Raw genomic sequence first — 18,724 nt, forward strand, 5'->3', positions numbered from 1 at the left:
GTTACCCCAGAGAAATAAGTGGAAAAAGATAAAGGCAGAATATAATTTTGTTATCTCGATCTTAGGCCTCAAGGTCTAGAGCCGAATCTAGTGATCTCAGATGAACTCCATGGAGAGTTTCATTGACTGTATTAACATCAAAGTGCAAGAAGCAAAGCAAGCTAAAAAAAACATGCCTCTTTCGCCAAAGCCCAACCCAACCGAAGGATCTACTATGACATGCATTCTTTCCACTAACCAGCAAAATAGGAGACAAGAAAATGCCCCACTGAGACCTGCAAAGTTGGCAGAGATCATTTGCTCCAATCCTTGCATGTCAGAAGAGTGACCTCCAGATCACCCCCTTGCATGAGGAGAAGGCAACGTGCACCCCTTCCTAAGTCATTTTGATTCACCAAGCTCCCATGAAGGACACCATTCCAGATGAGCGTTAATCTGAGCCTATGGTGGTTTTGTACAATGAAAGCTGTACTGAGAAACAGTAAATTATGATATGCAATGCATGTTAGTAATTTGGTAGTCTAGTCTTCCACACTGATATCTTTGGTTAGTTTTGTCTCTAACATCTCCCTCAGCTGACCAAAGTATTCCTTCTGGCTACAATAACTCCCCTGAGAAATATACATGTAATTTTTTTCTGTCTCTTTAAATTTCTAGTGGTGTTGGCCAACTGACCTATTAATCTGATTTTTGGGAGAGGAACAAACTAAAAGTAAGCCCAAAAAAATGCGTGCCCTACCCACGTACTCACTAACCTTTGTTTTGGCAGAATACAGTGTTAAACGTGGAGCCTGTCTCCTTGTAGGTAGAATAACTTGATTCCTCCTTGGGGAAGCCCTGAGAAGGAGGCAAGGACAAGCTTTGCGCTCTCTTTAGATATCAATCGTTGTAAATTATCCTTAAGAAGAAATGGGGAATTCTGGCCAGGGCAGCAAAAGTAAGGATATCCTGTAATGTATAGTTCCTGTTTTTACGGTGTGTGTATGCTCATGGGGGTTTCAGGTAAAAAGGAAGAAGAAGGAATGCAATTTGATTAAAAAAAAAAAAAAAAAAAAAAAGCACAGACTAACCTATTTGGAGATCTGTAAGGATGGGGCTCTTCAGTGGAGAGTGGGAGGCAAAGAACAGAACTTCTACAAAGACTTCCACCCACAAACAGAAGTAGTAGGTAGCTGGAGCAAGGAGACCCAGCCCTCTGCAGAGGTGTGTGAAAAATAACAATCTTCATTTAAGTAGAGTATAAATCTTAGTAATGATCTGCACAGACTATGGCAAGGCTTCAAAGGCCATTTGTACAGGAAGGTAATGGCAATTAAATTCCCAGGATTTCCCTTAAGACTACTGCTCTGGGCTCTTATCTGTGCTTCCTCCATTAGTTGTACATCTTATGATCCCTTAGAAGAATTTAAAAGGCTAATCAAGGGAGGATCTCAGGAAGAGGACCATGGCAACATTTTGGTGCTTCAGTTTACTTACTGAATCTCTGCAAAAGCTCTACCGAGAAGCAGTTCAAGGCTAAAGACCTGGGGGGGGAGTTGGAAGAAAGTACCCAGCGAGCTAACCTTAAGCCAGGAAACATCGATACTAAAACAGAAAACTGGATCCGTGAAACACAGGCAGAAGATCTCTGCTTCCTTCTTTACCTCTGAGGAGATATTCTAAGAGGCCCTCTACTACAATGAAACTATATTTTGGATAAACTATTAGAGAACAGAAATATCACGTAAGTCAGGGTAGGGTGTTCAGAATTTAAGTGTTTTAGCATTCACCAATTGTTCAGCACAAGCTAGAAGATGTTGGTTAACCTTGGATATTAAGTGTGCACTATTAAGTTCTTAAATTAAGTATGCACTATACAGTTTCAAGGATACTTATTCCAAGAAGTGGAATAAATAACGTCCTAAATAGTGGAGGGAAAATTGGAAATAAGAATTTAAAAACAAAAAGTAGGAAACTAACTCATATTGTCCAAAGGCAAAAAATAAGCATCTGAAGATGGGGCAAAAAGAACTAAAAGATGCAGAAAGCCCAAGTACAGGAAGAAAACAGACAAAATATTGGTTAAGTGATAGAGATTTTTAAGGTGGGCTCAAAAGTCAATTAGAACAATAGGCTACATACCAGAGATACACAAAAATACAGGAATAATGAACAATTAAAAGAATGGAAAGAATATATATATCAGGAGAATACTAACCTAAAGAAGCTAAGGGAATTATTTTAATATTGACAAAAGGTTTTTTTAATACTAAAGTCTAATTAGAAGTAAGACATCTACATACTTAAAAGTTTAATCCACCACAAAAGTATAACAAGTCTATATTTCTATGTTGTTAATGGAGCAGCCTCAGATCACATACCAAAAATTGGTAGAAATACGTAGGAGAATTGACAAGCCCATCACCTTAGTGAACCATTTGAATACACCTCCCCCAGTTATTGCTAGAGCAAATGGAAAAAACCAGTGAGGATATATATTTGTACAACACAATTTAGTAATTGTGGGCAGTAAAAATCCATGCCTCACAATTATAGAATATACGTTCTCAGATATAAAACACTTAAAATAATTGCACTAATCTCGAGTGCAATAAAGTAAGACTCAACAAATAGCGGGGCACCTGGGTGGCTCAGTCAGTTCAGCGTCTGACTTCAGCTCAGGTCATGATCTTGCAGTTGGTGAGTTCGAGCCCCATGTCAGGCTCCGTGCTGACAGCTCAGAGCCTAGAGCCTGCTTCAGATTCTGTGTCTCTGTGTCTCTCTCTGCCCTTCCTCTGCCTGTGCTCTCTCTCTTCTCTCAAAAATAAATAAATAAACATAAAAAAAAAAAGACTCAACAAATAGCAAATGCATATTATATAGATGATGTTCTCTGACCATGATATATTTTATTTGAAAAACTACCACAACAAAAATTTTAAGTCACTATGTTTGGAGACTTTAAAATGTTCACATAGGGGCACCTGGGTGGCTCAGTCGGTTAAGCAGCCGACTTCGGCTCAGGTCATGATCTCGCGGTCCGTGAGTTCGAGCCCTGCGTCAAGCTCTGTGCTGACAGCTCAGAGCCTGGAGCCTGTTTCAGATTCTGTGTCTCCCTCTCTGTGACCCTCCCCTGTTCATTCTCTGTCTCTCTCTGTCTCAAAAATAAATAAACGTTAAAATTAAAAAAAATAAAATAAAATAAAAATGTTCACATAAATAACTCTTGCATTAAAGAAGAGATTACATACAAATTTACTAATACTTCGAACTAAAATGAAATATAAATATTGTTTATCAATTCTTGTGGAATGCAGTGACGATGGTGTATAGAGGGTGACAAGAGGGAAAACTAAAAAATTAATGAGCTAAATTATCAGCTTAAGAATTTTTTAAGTAAAAGGATATAGAAAGGAGATAACTACAGAAAGTAATGACCAAAAATACATTAACAAAGTAAAAAAGCTGGTTCTATGAAACAATGACTAAAACTTCTGACAATATTGACTAAGAGATGGAAATATATACAGTAAATAATAAGCTACAGAGAGGTAAACATGTAGATAAATATAAATCAATACTGATATGAAAATAACGTCTTATGAAAATCAAAATATGTGTCAATAATGTGTAAGATGGGGAGAGTGGGTGTAGTTAAATGTTCTAAGGTTCTAGCATTATTGGGAAAGTGGTGAAGTACTGTTTTTTTAGACAGTAATAAAGGAGATATGTTGTGATCTCTGGGTAACCACTAAAAGAATAGGAAAGGGAATATAATGAACTTGTAAAAGATTAACACAAATGAAGGCAGCAAAAGATAACACAATGAATACCAAAAGGGAGATCAGGTAAATAAAAAATGGTAATATGGTAGCTAAAAACCCAAATATATAAATATTATATTAAATATAAATGGATTAAATCTCCCAATTAAAGACCAAGCTAATATTATGTACACACACACACACACACACAGAGGAGACGGGTCTTAAAGACCACAAGAAAGCTGAACATAAAAAGCACTCTTTATAATGAATTGTCCCTGGAGAATGGATGTAGCCAAGAAGGGAATGAGAAAGACCATCTTTATCACAGTACTGGAAGCAAAGAGGACACGATATGAGAAGACCTGTTCTGAGCCAAAGAAGAAGAATAGCAAGTTTGAGGGGCAAGAAATGGGATGGGAGGGGCAGGGGCAGGAAATTGAATGAGCAAAGAATCGCCTGTCCTCCCTCAGTTTGTGATTCCTGCCCTTCAGTTACCACTCATTTGTTGAGTATAATCCACTCATTATATGCTAGATGCTTAACATAGCTTACTTAATCATGAAAATGTGTTACAGGTATTTTTATTCTTATTTCACAGATTAAAAACACCAAGTCTGAAAGGAGCAAAGTCACTTATTCAGTGTATAGTCATTAGTGGAATGGGTTCAAAATCAGAACTTTGACTCCAAAGCCAGTCATTTTTACGTGAGCCTACTGTCTAGAATAGAGCCAAGGAGAAGGGATGCATAACGTCGAAAGAACGAAGAAGGAAGGGAGTAAAAGAAGATGGTGGTATTTCTATCCGTCAGTATTTCTATCACTCCTGTATAATAACACAAAACGTTGGTGACTTTCAACAGTAAGCACGATAGTCTAGATTTCCAGAAGCTGATCTTGTCTGGATTTGGCTGAGTGTCTTTGCTTCTCCCTGGTGATGTGTGGGGCAGCAGGGGCAGTTGGGGCTCCACATGTCTTCCATTCTCCTCCTGGGCCCGGTGGTGCTAGCCATGGTATATGATCCCGATAGTGATTGCGAAAGTGTGAGATGGCCAAGCCCAACTGCCAGGAGCAAGCCACACCTAATGTCTCAAGTCAGCTCACACCTGTTGGTGAAAGCAAGTCACATGGCAGAGCCCAAAGTCAAAGGGTGGAGACTTTCCCTGTGTCTTTAGTGGGAGACTGCTAGCAAAGTTCTATGGCAAAGTGAAATGTGGGGTGAAAATTAGATAAGCAAGTAAGAATGGAGAAAGAGACAAATTACAGAATGTTGAGGAGACGGAAAGAAAGCTAGAGATGGAAAGAAAGCATGTGGCAGTTTGGGGAGATTCAGTGTCAAAGTGGTGAGCTTTTGGGGTGCCTGGGTGGCTCAGTTGGCTGAGCGTCTGACTTCAGCTCAGGTCACGATCTCATGGTTGGTGAGTTTGAGCCCCACGTCGGGCTCTGTGCTGGCAGCTCGGAGCCCGGAGCCTGCTTCAGACTCTGTGTCTCCCTCTCTCTGCCCCTCCCCCACTCATGCTCTGTCTCTCTCTCACTCTCTCAAAAATAAAGAAACATTAAAACAATTTTTTTTTTAAGAAACTTATAAAGAAAAAAGGTGGTGAGCTTTTCTTGGTGTAAGGGAGACTCCACTTAGAAGACGAGGCAAACTAACCCATATCCACTCCCTGCTATTTTCCAGACACCATGCTAGCTGTGCCAATACATATTGTCAAGCTAAACAACCTGAGGAGAAGGAACAGGGGAGCCAGAAACATTAAAACTACAAAAGGGGGGATAGTGGAGGAAGCAAATCCTTAAGAGGATGGGATCAGAAGTACAGGTGCACAGATTAACATTTAAAAATAGCTCACTTACGGGGCGCCTGGGTGGCGCAGTCGGTGAAGCGTCCGACTTCAGCCAGGTCACGATCTCGCGGTCCGGGAGTTCGAGCCCCGCGTCGGGCTCTGGGCTGATGGCTCCGAGCCTGGAGCCTGTTTCCGATTCTGTGTCTCCCTCTCTCTCTGCCCCTCCCCTGTTCATGCTCTGTCTCTCTCTGTCCCAAAAATAAATAAACGTTGAAAAAAAAATTTTTTTAATAAAAAATAAAAAATAAATAAAAATAGCTCACTTTGAGACAAAAAGGACAAAATGTTCAGGTGAATACAAAATGTGATCATATTTGTATACGGGGGCAGGGGAGGAAAATCGAGGGAATAACTGAGGGTTCCTATCTCCTCCTGTGATAAGTGCTGTGTTCATCATCTGCAAATGGACGATGTAAAAGTCGAGAAATGGGCTCAGAAAGAGTAGGAAAGAGTCGTGCTTATTATGGAGAAGACTGTTACATGAACACAGAGAAAGTAATTGCATGTAATTAATTGTTAGTTGTAGAAAGTTGTTACTGAAGTGACCAACAAAAAGTTACTTTGTGTAAATAATTACTGCTCTATAGAAATAATTGTTATGATGGATTTTCACTTTTTTTTCTTTCTAAATTATTGTATTTAAGAAGGTGGGGAGGACAAACAGGGGACTGACCTGAGCCCTGAGTCCCTTATGCTGAATTTTCTTAGTGACTATCTATCTGCCTGTAGATGAGATAAGGAAGCATCTCAATTAGAAGTCCACAGTCATGGGATCACAGAGCTGGAAACACACGTACAGCACGCCCAATCCAGTAGATCAGAACGTACAGTTCCTGAACTACATGATGAGTTTCTTTGCCTTTTCTTTCATATACTCAGAGAGCATTTAGTAAATACTTATCATGTAACAGATCCTGTTCTAGGTATTAGGAAAGTGGCAGTCAACAAGAGACAAGAATCCCATCTTCACAGAGCTTACATTATGGTGACGGGAAACAAACAGTGAACCAGATAAGTTACTGTTTAAGTGAGGTAGCATACTAAAAGGTGACAAATGCCAAGAAAAAGAATTAAGCGGGGGAAGTGTAGAGAGTGCTCCTGGGATAGGTCAGAGAGCCGGGAAGGAAGGCTCACTGAGAAGGAGATATTTGGACCAAGACTTCAAAGAGTTGATGGAGCAAGTCATGCATATTACAGGGAAGAGCATTCTAGAGTGTATACTAAGTGCAAAGTCCCTGAGATAAGGTTGGTGCTTGGCTTACTTGAGAAGCAGAAAGCAGTTCCTGAGAGCCTGGAGCAGGGAGAGTGAGAGTGAGGGTAGTAGGAGGTGTGATTCGGGGGATATGAGGAGACAAATCATGGAGATCTTTATAAGCCACTGGGACAACTTGGGCTTTTCTTCTGAATACAGTGGGGATCCACTAGTGAGTCTGTCATTCAAAAAACCGACATATGATCTCACTACAATTATAGAAACGTGCAGAGAATGAGAATGGAGTGTAGGGGACAAAGATGGAAGACAACCGGGCAGGCTGATACGGTTGCCCAGGCGACAGATGGCCGTAGTTTGGACAAGAACAGTAGCAGTGAAAGTGGTAAGTGGTAGGGTTCAAACTATATCCTGAAAGTAGAATTTGTAGGATTTACTGGTGGATGCGAGACTTGAGGCAAAGACAAGTTAAGAAACACTCTAAGGTTTTGGCCTGAATAAACGGGAGAGAGTAGATACCATTTGGCTAAGATGGGAAGGATGTCAGGGAAAGCACATCCTGCCAGGAATAGGAGGAGCATGGTTTGCACACGGTAACTTTGAGAAGTCTACTAGACAGAGCAGCGGAGGTGCCGCCTAAGTGGCTAGTTTTAAGAGTCTGGAGAACAGAATAATAATAACCACCCATTCATTAGACATTTATGTGCACCTGCTCTGTGCCAAGCATTGTGTTAGATACAATGATGAGTAAGAGCTTTGCTTCCGAGGAATTCATGAACTGGTGGGAAAGACTAGCCGCTAACCTGATATATGAGGTGGGCTAAGTAGAGAGAGAGCATAGAAAGGGGGTGGTCAACTTTGCTGGAAGAGATGATTCAATTCAGACAGAGACTGACCAGGGCAGTGGTTAAGAGCACAGACTCTGGATAAGTAGACCTGTATATAAGGACCTGAATTTGCATCCCACCTCCAACATCTATAAGCTATACGACCTGGGCATGTAAGTTACTTAACGCCTCTAAGGCTTCTCCTCTGTAAACCGAGGATATTAATAGATCCCTTAGAAGCCAATATTTCTATGAGTTGTCATATTAATCCAAGTTACTTAATGGCTGGACATGTGGCCAGCCAGGCTCTACCTCCTCTGTGTGAGACAGCATGTGTGTATCAGAAAAGTCCCACCTATGTTTTCACGATGGCCTGACTCTGATTCTTACCACTCCTAGGATCAACGAGAAAACCAATTTGGTGCCTCAGGACCATTATGAATGCCTCTGTTTTTATAATTCCAGAAGGCACTGAGGTGAAAATGTTACTTCAAATCCACCTTCTCTATGGCACAGAATACACTGAGGGGGAGGCAGGGAATCTCTTGACTCAGATTCATTCGATATATCTACCCAAACTTGCCAGAAAATGTTATCTAATGAGAACCAGATGATAGCCCTATAATAACCAGTGTATCACCTTAAAATATCTTAAAATTTGAAGCCATCTTATAAAATTGAATAATATGAACTCCCTCCATTTTCAAGTAAATCTTCTTTTGTAAGTAAATTACAAAAAGTAAGTAAAATCCTCCCCCCCCCCAATAATCTTAAGTTTGTCTTTTACCATAAGGAAAACCTAATATCCCAACTGTGTGTTGAGTCTTTTCATTCTGGTCCCTGAATCGCGCCCAGTTATCTTCTCCAACCATGGGTCAGAAGCTGCCTGCTGTTTAGGATCCAAAGTGGCTCCAAACTATATCACACATTTGTCTTACTCTTCCAAGAATCCAAAGTCCAAGGATACAGGATTGTCCTAGCACCAGCCCCACACCCACCAAGTTTAGGAAACTCAAGGATGTCTCATTAAAAAAAAAGTTTTTAATTTTTATTTGAGAGAGAGAGAGAGAGAGAGAGAGAGAGAGAGGAGAGAGAGTGAATCTCAAGCAGGATCCATGCTCAGCACAGAGCCAACATGAGGCTCAATCCCACGACCCTGGGATCATGACCTGAGTCAAAATCAAGGGTCAGATGCTCAACCGACTGGGCCACCCAGGTGTCCCTAGAAAACTCAAGGATGTCTCAGAACCTATGACATCAGCAGCCTTGCCAATTCCATAATACAAACCTGGTTCCCAACAAAAACTATGGATCTATGTTCTTAGGTCCATATTGTCTCCTAAATCCACATTGCTATTTCCGGCACTTTTCCAACTATTTCCACAGCTGTTTGCAGATGCAAATAATGGCAGACATTTAAGTAACTGAGGAGAAGAAATTAAAAAAAAAAAAAAGAGTGATAAAAAGACTATGGTTTTTGCTTCTATTAAGTATAAAGCAATTCATGTCCATCGTTTACACTGAGAAATCCCCCCTTAAGAAGCTTCCTATGTCCTAGGGAAAAACTCATCTCTCTTGCAAACCCTCTCCTCTCCTGAAGAGTAGCTTTTGGAATCCTTCTCTGGCATGATTGGGAAGTTTCTGGCCAGTTTGTGGGTGTTTCTCAGAGGAATCCCTTCACTTAGCATCCACAATATGTTTTTCACATTTCTTAATTTCCCTTCCCAATTCTCACTTAATTCCGGAATATCTGGCTTCCCATTGCTGAATTCTTCAGAGAGGTAGTGAGGGTCTGTCTACCTTGATTGACAGCCTCCACTTCCCTGCGTTGCAGAGTCAAACAAGCAAAGTTCATAGGCTTGTACCCCTGCCCCACCCCAATCCCAGTCTCCTGCTCTTATCTCTGTATTTTTCCAATTTCAACAAAATCCTAAATCTTTCCTAGCCCTGTGATGCTGCTGGTGGTTCTTTCCAGTCTTGTACCTCAGGGACCTACCCCCAACTCCACACCAAACCCCCCACCAAAAAAATAAAATAAAATAAAACCCCCAAAAAACAATAGGGTGGATACTTGCTTATCTACTGTGATTGAGATCAGTAACTCGTCAGTTAATCTACAAAGCTGTTAAATCATTTTACAAAGATAGATTCATCCTATACATTTCTTTTTAATTTCAAACCTGCAAATCTGTTTATTCCCCATTTTGCAAGGCCAGTATTACATGGTGAGTAGTCTGAGTTTAAATCTGGTCACATTATTTACCATTTATGTGACTCTAGCGATTAATGAGAACAAACACTTAGGGAGCACTTACCATGTGCCAGTCAATTTCCTAAATGCTTTACTATGTTCACTAATTTGCTCTTTACAACAACCCTAGTGTATTAGTTTTCTAGGGAATGCCCTACCACTGACCATAAACTAAGTGGCTTAAAACAACAGAAATTTATTCTCCCAAAGTCCTAGAGGCAAGAGGTCCAAAATCAAGGTGTCAGCAGAACCAGACTCCTTCTGAAGGGAAGAATTCTTCCTTGCCTCTTCCCCGATTTTGGTGGTTGCTGGCAATCCTTGGCATTTTTTGGTTTATGGCTGCATCACTCCAACATCTGCCTTCGACTTCCCACGGCAATCTTGCCTCTGTGTGTGTCTGCAAGTCTCCAAACTCTCTCTCCTTATCAGGACACCCGCAATTGGATTTAGGGCCCACCCTCTTGCAGTATGACCTCATCTTAACTGATGAGATATGCAAAGGCCCCATTTCCAAAAAAGGTCACAGGTACCAGGGATTAGGACTTCAGCAAATCTTTTGGGGGATCCGAATCATACACCTAAGAAGAAAGAATTGCTGGTTAACTAATTTCACACATAAGGAAAGCGAGGCACCAAACGGGTAAATAACTTGCTTCAGGTCACACAGCTCGAGATTAGTAGAACCGACATTGAAATCCAGATTCCAATCTGGCTCACAATTCTCCCTCCTCACCACTGCGTAAGACTCCTTCTGGTCAGAAGAAGAAACCCGAGGGCAGTGAGTGCTGTGCGTGACACCACCAAAACCGAAGCTGGAACTCTGAGCTGCCAGCGGGGCAAGCGATGGAATCCGAATCCTGATCTCCAAGGTCAGGTTCTGCTCCCTTGCAGATCTGCAGTTGCAGTTTAAGGAATCACCACTAGAGGTCGACACCCAACGCTGGAGGCTTGGCTCCTCCACAGAGACTCCAGATACGCAAAACCAAATGTTGGAAGGAAAGAAATAGGGATACGTCTGGGACCTCAATATTTTGAAAGCTCCCTACTACTGCCTCAAAGTTTAAAGAGGTATCTGTACAAAAACTGGACTGCCTGTGACCACCCAGATCTTTGGACCTCAAGCCTTCATATGCCGTCAAGCTGAGAGGCGATACACTCTGACCCTGAACAGTGTAAACAGGCAAGTGATCAGGGTACCTAAGGAATTCAGTACAAAAATACATCATGATGCCCATGGACCTTTTTCCTTATTACACCAAAAATGGTAAGTCCTCCCCCAAAACAAAAAGAAGTTGGGGTAAGGAGTGAGGACAGAATTGTAACTAAAGCCAGCATCCCCAAATCTATTACCCTTCTTGAAAGTGGCTGTCATCTACTTCAGGCAGAAACCTATGATTTGTCCCAGATTCCTTCCTGTCCCTTTCTCTCTGTATCCCATTAATGATGCTACTCTTAAATTATCTTTACTGACTGCATCTGTGTCTTGCTCTCTTTTCCCCTCTGCCCCCTCCCCTACTGCAATCGTTCAGGCTTCATCATATGAGTTGTTATAATGGCCCTCTGATATATTCGATTGCTTCCAATGTTGCTCCTTCTGAACTCCTCCTCTGCATGATTGCCAGCAAACTTTCTAAATATCAAATTCCATCCTTTTACTTCTATTCTATCCAATTGTTCAATGGTTGCACAGCACATTCAAGGTGGAATATCAACACCTTAGCTTTGCCAACAGGCCATTTGCTGATGTAGCGTCTTCCATCCATCCCCCACTCTGTCCATGGCTCCCTTCCTACTCTTACCTGCTAATTCCTTTTTATTTTGAAAACTCAACTCTTGGCGCACATCCTCCAAGAAGTGTGCTCTTATTTTCCCTTCATATGCTTCTTACGTGGCCCTTTGATCATTGAGTTGTGATCCTCTGTTAACTTTTCTCTTGATTTTGGCTACCCAACACTTAGCACAATTCCTGATCCATAGTAGCAGGAAATCAATAAGTGTTTATTGAATACTAATCTGATGTCTGAAAAAGTGTAAGAGGATGTGTAGAAGTTGACTGATGCCGTCATAGGCACTATTTGGGAACTGGTATAATGGAAGATAAAAAGAGGAGCTACCAACTTAATGAAGATCTTATTGTAGGGAGAGGACCAGGGAATACTTCCTTTGACCAGCTACCCTATACCACAAGCTCCCCAGAGGAGATATAAGCAGAGAAGAAAGTAAGATAATTAGTTGAGACTTTAGTCCCAAAATCCCATCCCAGAACTTGAGTGGTTCGGGCCGAACCCCATGTTCTACGTTCACCCCAAAGCCCAAATCTGAGTCTCAGGTCTTAGCACTCCAACATGAGAAATTCCAGAATATATCTGCTCACCAGAAGTACAAGAGGAAAAGCATGCTAGGATAAGTGTCCCAGGGCTTAGAATAAAGCAAGTCTAAGACACCCCCAGTGGCCTTTCTCAGAAGGGAATTGCTATGCAGGCCTATGCTACCTGACAACATGGCAGTGCCTGAGAGGCCACACCATGTGAGCTCTCGCCATCACCCTTGGCAGAGACTTTACCTATGGGTAAAGGAGAACTATTATGTTTCTTTTCCTTTTTTTTTTTTAAGAGACAGAGAGAGCATGTGTGAACAGTAGAGGGAGGAGCAGAGGGAGAGAGAGAGAGAGAGAGAGAGAGAGAGAGAGAGAGAGAGAGAATCTTAAGCAGGCTCCACGCTCAACACAGAGACCAATGTGGGGCTCGATCCCATGACCTTGGGATCATGACCTAAGCTAAAATCAAGGGTTGGATGCTCATCTGACTGGGCCGCCCAGGTGCCCCATGAGTACTATTATGTTTTAAAGCCTGATCAGTCCTTTGCAAACTTTCTTCTCCTTGGCCGTGGATTGATTCAGAAGTAGTGAGTAGAGGAGACAAATACCTGAGAACTGTGAATTTCGCCACCTCCCGTCCACCTCAGTATGCCTCACGGAAAAGCATTTTTTACCTATGACCACCTTGCTCTATGTGTGATTTTTTTTTAATGTTTTAAGTTTTTATTTAAATTCTAGTTAGTTAACATATCGTGTAATATTAGTTCTATGTGTAATCTTAATAAAGACTGGAGTCTCAGATGGCCCACTGTCTGCAGGGATTTACATTGGAAAGACAAACATGTAAATCCAGAATCATTGGAAAATAATATGTACTTTTACTGTTAAGTTTTCTTAGAGCAGTCAAGTTTTAGACCACACACCTTTGGATTGCTGTTACCTACATAGTACTTGGTGCTTGGTAAGTGCTTAATAAATATCTGTTGAATAATGAATGAGTGAATGAATACCTACATCAGGCATTTATTACAATACTTCACTCTGATTTTTTGTGTTTCTCCCTTCCTTACCTATAAGCCCCTCAAATCTCTTGAATACACTTCAGAGTACATGTTGGCACCTACCACAGGGCTAGAATATAGTAAGCACTGATTGTTTTATCTATAAATATCACACTCGGCTTTTGAAAATGTAATCACCCCAAGAAAAAGTTCTCCAAGTCCAAACTCTAAATAGATTTGAAGAAATTAAAGTACATATGGCAAACTAAAAAAAAAAAAACAACAAGTATTCAGAGCCAATGCAAAAAAATAATTAAAAAGAAAATCACATCTAAGGGAAAGCTCAAATAGAAAGCCTAATGAATTGTCTACAGCAGGCCTCGCATTCCTCCGTTTCTCATTCACCCCATTGACACCAGATGGCGACATTTCATCATGATTGACTGAGTCCTGGACATTTGCTAATTTATTCAGCAAATGTATAGTGGGATGCTTATGCTAGGCCCCTAGAATTCATACGTGAATGACATCTAGACCTTGATGTCAACAAGTATCATTTAGGGGCGCCTGGGTGGCTCAGTCAGTTGAGCGTCCAACTCTTTGTTTCAGCTGGGGTCATGATCCCAGGCTCGTGAGATCGAGCCCCATGTGGGGCTCCACGCCGGGCATGGAGTCTGTTTAAGATTTTCTCTCTCTCCCTCTGCTCCTCTTCCTAGCTCATGCTCTCTCTCTCTCTCTCAAAAAAAAATTTTTTAAGTATAATCTATTGGAGAGTTAGATAGCTATATTGTCTGATCATTAAAAAGTACAATAGTAATGATACAAAATAATAGCTAACATTTTTTAAGGGACAAAAGACCTAAAGCAACACTTCATCAGCAAGAATTTCCAAATGGACAAAATGCACACAAACGTGGTCAAATTATTAGTCATCAGGAAAATGAAAATTACAAGCTCTGTGAGATGCTACTATATCCCCCTTACAATGACTAAAATGAAAAGGACTCAGAAAACCAAACGATGCAGAGGCTGTGGAACATCCGGAAATCTTACACACTGCTGTGGGAAATGGAAACTGGCCCATCTTTTGCAGAACTGCTTGGTATATCCACCAAGGCTAACCTTGTGACCTAGCAATTCCCCTTTTGGGTATATGACAAAAGAAATGAATGCTTATGTGCACCGAAGTCATACACAAGTATGTTCATAGCAGATTATTTATAATAGCAAAAAAAGGAAACACCTCAAATGTTGATCAGTAATGTAGCATATAAGTCAATTATGGTATATGTGTAATATATTCAATAAGTGGAATGCTATACAGCAATGAAGAACAAAATACTGTTATTTATGGCAACATGGATGAATATCACTAAATATAATGTTAATTGAAAGAAGCCAGACCCTAAAGGACTGTATGATTAATGTGAAGTTCAAGAACAGGCAAAAATTAATCTGTAATAATAAAGGTTAGAATATTGGTTATTTGGGGGAGCAGGGTGGATACTGATGGGAAGAGGACAAAAATGAGCTTTCTATTGTGCTAGAAATGTTCCATATCTTGATGTAGGGGTTGCCACATACGGATACAGAGGTGCAGAAATATACAGAGCTAAAAAAAAGAAATTTACAGGGCTAAGATTTGTGCACCTCACCACACGCAAGTTATTTCTTAGTAAGCAAGTTAATAAAAATAAAGCAACAGCTAACATCATTGAGTGTTTATTAGGCACCAGACATTTTGTCGCTGGTGATATAATGTGAGATATATAATCTCACTGAGTCATCATAATAATTCTTTTTCAACTAGCTCTTTGAGATATAATCAGCACACAGCATTGTGTGAATTTAAGGTGTACAAGGTCATACTCTGATACACGTATATATCGCGAAACGGTTACCACAATAAGGTTAGCTAACTCATCCATCGTCTCACATAGTTACCGTGTGTGTGTGTGTGTGTGTGTGTGTGTGTGTGTGTGTGCGTGTCTGTGTCTGTTGAGAGCATTTAAGATCTACTCTCATGGCAACTTTCACATTTCAAAGATACAATAAAATATCGTTAACTATTGTCACCATGCTCTACATTAGATCCTCAGAACTTATTCATCCCATAATGAAAGTTTATAAACTTTGACTGCCTTCACCCATCCTCCCCATCTCCCCGCTCCTGCCTGCCTTAGGCAAGCACCAATCTAGTCTGTTTTCTCTGAGTTCACTTTCTTTTTAGATTGCACAGGTAAGTGAGATCACACAGCATGTATCTTTCTCTGTCGGTCTCATGTATCTTTTTCTATCTTTCCATTTTACTTAGCACAATGCCCTCAAGGTTCATCCATGTTATTGCTAATGGTAGGATTTCCTTCTTTTTTTGGCTGAATAATATTCCATTTTGCATATATATCACATTATCTTTAGCCACTCGTCCACTGACAGACATCTAGATTGTTCTCGTGTCTTGGCTGTTGTGAATAATGCTGCAGTGAACATGAGGGTGAAGATATCCCATCAAGACACTGATTTCATTTTTATCCCACAATAGAAGTGGGTATATACCCAGAAATGCAACTGCTGGGTCAGATGGTAGTCCAGTATTTCATTCTTTTTAATGTTTATTTATTTTTGAGAAAGAGAGAGAGAGCGTGCACGCAAGCAGGATAGAGGCAGAGAGAGAGGGAGACAGAGGATCGATCCGAAGTGGGCTCTGTACTGACAGCAGAGAGCCCAATGCAGGGCTTGAATTCACGAACCATGAGATCATGACCTGAGCAGAAGTCAGATGTCCAGCCAACTGAGCCACCCAGGTGCACATAACATGCATGTGACAGAAGAAAAACCTAGATTAGGCTGGATATAAAGCCCAAGCTACTATTTAATTCTTTCCCCATTTTACAAGGCCTGGTAGGAGTGATGAATTTTGTCTTACAGGGAAGTAGGTTATGAAAGACTTCGAAGAAAAGGATGCCACGCTTTGAATCAAAAAAGTGAACCAAAATGTTATTAGTCTCCTTGTCTTCTAGTAGAACTTTGGACTCCGGGATTTGAAGGAGGTAGAGAGATCATCTAGTCTAGTCCAGTCCTTTGTTTTATTTGTGAAAGAAATAAAGCTCAGAGTGGCCACAACACTCACTTAAGGTTCGCAAAGAACAGAGAGAAGGCAGTTGGAAAAGGCTGACCTTAACCAGAGAGGTTAAGTAATTGCCCATGGCCATCTGGAAATCAGTGATGGCAACAATATCTGAATCCAGCCAGCGTGACTGTAAAGACTCTTAATCACTGTGCCAAACAGGGTCCTTCCTCCCAGCTCCAAGCTCCGAGCTCCGTCCGCTGCCCCAGCCCACCTCCTTACACTGCACTGAAATGTCAGTCCATTAGGAGAGCCCCCAGGGGTTCCAGTCCACTGGAGGTGGGGAGGCAGACAGGGAGACTGGTGTGCTTGCCATGTTCAGTCGGGCCAAATCCAAATGCAAGCAAAGTGGGCAGGTAATTGGGAATGGCTGGCCAAAGTCAACTTTGAGCAGAAAGAAAGCAGGCATGGGAAACCACCTAATCTAAACCAAGGAATCATTTCAAGACTCGAATTTAGACGAGGTGGAAACAAAGCTCGGTTTCAGCAAAGTTCAATTAAGGCATAAAAAATCCAATTTGGATGGAATGGGGAGGTCTGTCTCAGCCCAGGGTATGACGCTTATCTGGCCAAGGCACCTCAGCCCGGAGTCAACAGCTCACCCCTCCCTCCCTCTGTCTCCACGCTGTCTGTCCCCCCACCCCACCTCCCCAGCAGGAATTCTTCCTAGTATTTCCTGGGACTTCTGCCATCCTTGCCCACTTCTCAATGTTCCCTTCCATGTATCAGTGGTCTAACAGACTGGGGGGCTTTGTCTTGGTACACTTGGCTTTGCTGAGCCTTCCCTGCGTTATGTCAGATGACTGTGGTGGTTGTAACTAATACCACGATCTTGGCAGCTGAAAACAACAGCAATTTATTGTCATAGTTCCGTAGACCCAAAGTCCAAAACCAGTGTCACCGGGCCAAAATCATCCCGTTAGCATAGGGGCAGTCCCTCTGGGGGAGCTAGCGGGGAATCTGCTCCTGGCCTCTGGCAGTGTTAGCTAGCTGCCTGCCCGTGTGGCATCCCCGGGCTTGTGACTGCTTCACTCCGGTGTCTGCCTCCCTCTCCACGTGTGTGTGTGTGTGTGTGTGTGTGTGTGTGTGTGTGTGTGTGTGATCTGCCTCGGCCTCTCTCTTACAAAGACTCACCTGGATAAGCCTGGATCGCCTCCTCATTACAAGACCCTTAATTTAATCACAGTTATGACCATATAAGATAGTATTCACTCTTTTTCTAAATAAGGTAATAGTTACAAGTTCCGGGGATTAGGATTCAATCTTTTTGGGTGGCCCTCATTCAGCCTGCTAGTTTTCAAGCTGTAGAACTCCAGAAAGACAGACTTGTAAAAATAAGGAAAACCTCTCTACCAGCCCACTAAAGCTATCACCATCAGGAAGGCCGCTCTTGAGCCCTCTTCAATCTGACTTTTCTTCCTCACTGTCCTCTGAAAGCACAGGGACTAGGTTTGACTAGGTTGCCAAATCCCATGATGATTTCTCAACCCCCACGCTCTTCTAGCAGCATTGGACACAGGAGAGCACTTCCTCCTCGAAATTACCCTCCTCTTCTCCCTCCTCCTCTACTGGCTACTTCTTTACAGTCTGGTCTCCTGGATCATCATCCTCATACAAGTTCTGAGCATCAAGGTGCCCGTGGCCCTGCCCTCGGACCTCTTTCCGTCCTTGCCTGTTCTTATCCTCTGAGTGGTATAATCCGGCCCCCCACTAGCGGACGTCACCAGTACCCTGATGGTCCTGCGTCCCCATCCCAGTCTCTCCTATAAATACCCAACTTTTTTTTTTTTAAGTTTGGGTTTTTTTTAGTAGTCCCCACACCCAACATGGGGCTCGAATTCACAATCCCGAGATCAAGAGTCGCACACTCTTCCAACTCAGGTGCCCCTAAGCATCCAACTTTAATAAAGAGCAGCTTACTTGACATCTCCATTTGAATGTCTAACAGGGATCTCAATCCTAACATGTCCCAAACTCCCGTCCCCAAACCTGTTCTTTCTCTAGTGTTTCCCATCTCAGCAGAAGACTCTATCTGCCCCATCACTCGGCCCCCAAATCCTGGGGTCATCTTTGGCCTCTCTTTCTCACAAATCCTGCAGCCACTCTAACAGCAAATGTTGTTAGTTTCATCGTACCAAAAGTTTTCTAATCCTACTACTTCTGTCCACCTTGACCACTACCACCCCATCCAAGCCATCATCACGTCGTGCCCGGACTGCCACAGTAACCTCCCAACTGGTCTCCCTGCTTGCCCTCTTGCCTCCTTGCAATCTGTGGAACTAGGGAGATTATTTTAAACACAATCCCATCATGCATTGCCCTTCTCAAAATGTTCTAATGGCTTCCTGTTATATTTAAAATAAAATCCAAAGTCTTTACCATGGTCCATCATGCTTCTCCA

Source organism: Acinonyx jubatus, chromosome D1 (genome assembly GCF_027475565.1).
Source record: "Acinonyx jubatus isolate Ajub_Pintada_27869175 chromosome D1, VMU_Ajub_asm_v1.0, whole genome shotgun sequence".
NCBI classification, from domain to species: domain Eukaryota; kingdom Metazoa; phylum Chordata; class Mammalia; order Carnivora; family Felidae; genus Acinonyx; species Acinonyx jubatus.